The sequence below is a fragment of the Schistocerca gregaria genome, chromosome X, assembly GCF_023897955.1.
Source record: "Schistocerca gregaria isolate iqSchGreg1 chromosome X, iqSchGreg1.2, whole genome shotgun sequence".
Lineage (NCBI taxonomy): Eukaryota > Metazoa > Arthropoda > Insecta > Orthoptera > Acrididae > Schistocerca > Schistocerca gregaria.
The window spans coordinates 802,554,982-802,557,035 of NC_064931.1; positions in this window are offsets into that span (position 1 = coordinate 802,554,982).

The window sequence follows — 2,054 nt, forward strand, 5'->3', positions numbered from 1 at the left end:
ATTTTGCTAAAAATGCTCTAAGCCAATTATACTCGCCCGTTTACTTCTTTCTCTCGTCATCCAGTCAGTCTTCATCTGCCAGAAATATGAAGACTCATCACCTGATCCAATTGCTTCATTCTTAATCTATACGGTTTCAGATAATTATGTCGAATATACATTGTTTTAATGTTATTACAACTGATTTCTAGGCCTACTAGAAACTCGTTCTTGAAGTTTATCTGTCCTAGAGACCAACAGTACAGTGACAGCAGGAAAATGATGGTGGACTAGGTATATTTCATTAACACATGTTCCTTTTTTTCCTCAGTTTATTAGGGGTCTGAAAACCTCCTTTAGGACTGCTGAGGAAAGTTTTTGGAATCCTTTACCAGGTTCTTCTTTCGATTCTGAATTTCTCACTTTCGCGATTAAGCCAACTGGGAACAGCAGAACTTCATTACATTAACTTATTCTGATCCGTTGCTTGCTTTCCATGGTCTATTCGTACAGATTTCGTTGTAAAAAAAATAAAAAAAACTTTCTCAAAATATACTTATCCTATGAAAAGCGGTAATGCAAATATTTTACAGTTTCTTTCGCGCCACTTATAAAGCAAGGTCTTTCCACTGATCGACTAAAGTACAGTGTTTTTTAAACGGTTGTTGATAATTTTGGTGAATACCGTATACATTACGAAGAAGACTTTGACTTGTCTGTAATTTATTGTATATGAAAAGAACAGCGACTCTTCCTAAAGAGTCAGGAGCACATTATTACAGTTCTTTTAGCAAATTCATTACATCCATTGCCGATACATTAACTTTTTACAAATTTTTAGAGCTTGCGTTAATTGTCCGTTCTGCTCCACAGCTGCATTACTACTACTCCTCTACCATCGACAATTTTCATAGTGGAATCAGTTTCTATACATTACTAACAATATCGAATAACAAGAGCGTTACGTAAAATATATTTTCCGCACAGCTTCTATAATCTGTGTAAGTAAATAGTGTAAAGTGCTTCCTGTTTGATGATCCGTGGCTACAAAGGACTAAGAATTATCTTGTTCACTTCTATTATGAATTTTTCACTCTGCAGCGGAATGTACGCTTATATGTAACTCGCAGAGTAAAAAGTGGCCCCGACCGGGACTCGAACTCGCGACTTTTCCCTCGTAACCCGTCCTCGCAGCTTTACTTCCGCCAATATGCGAAGGTCTCGGATTCGAATGCCAGTCCGGTACAATTTCAGTCTGCTAGGATGTTTTGTTCTTTACACATTTGTGACAAGTTTCGTATTGAATTTTTAATGAAAATTTACTACAGATTTTTTACTCGCTCCACTTTCCTTATGACCACTTAATTTAGGATCTCTGAAAGGAAAATTAGCGCATCTCTTCTTTGTGAATATGTTTCATTACGTAAATCTGTTATCATGACATATTTCACATCCAGAAGAATCTCCTCACCATTCATCTCTGGAAGGAAAACTGTTTCATTTTATCTCTCTATCTTGAAAATATGAAAGCGTTTTTAGTTATGTTACATCCAGCGGAAAAATGTTCCTATCGAAGCGCAAAAACTGCGAACACATTTGTGTTTACCAAAAGAATCAGACTGAAAAGTGGCAAACCAGCTGCCTCATTCCACCTCCCTCCTCACCTATAAAAATTTTCCCAAAAATTTTGGCATGCGAACATATTCTTGCTTTTTTATGTTGAACTCACATCAAACTCACACAAGTTCTCCCCAACTGTAACTCACTCACACCCACCAGACCATCGCTGTAAGTTGTTCATATCCATTCACTCTCAGTTGCCCCTTCTCACTCACTCATTCAGATCAACTCATTGTTATTATCTTTTTGCGTCTTTCTGTCATTGTCACAGCAGCACTCCCCTTTGTTCTTTCCTACTACAAGTCTCCTCTCGCTGTCACTGTCTCCCTGTTGCTCTCTCTTACTGCTAATATCTCATTCCTTCCTTTCTACTGCTGATGTTTCTTCTCACTGTCACTATCTCTCTTTTCCTCGTTGTCATTATCACATATTTTGTCTCTCGTCCACTTCCAATT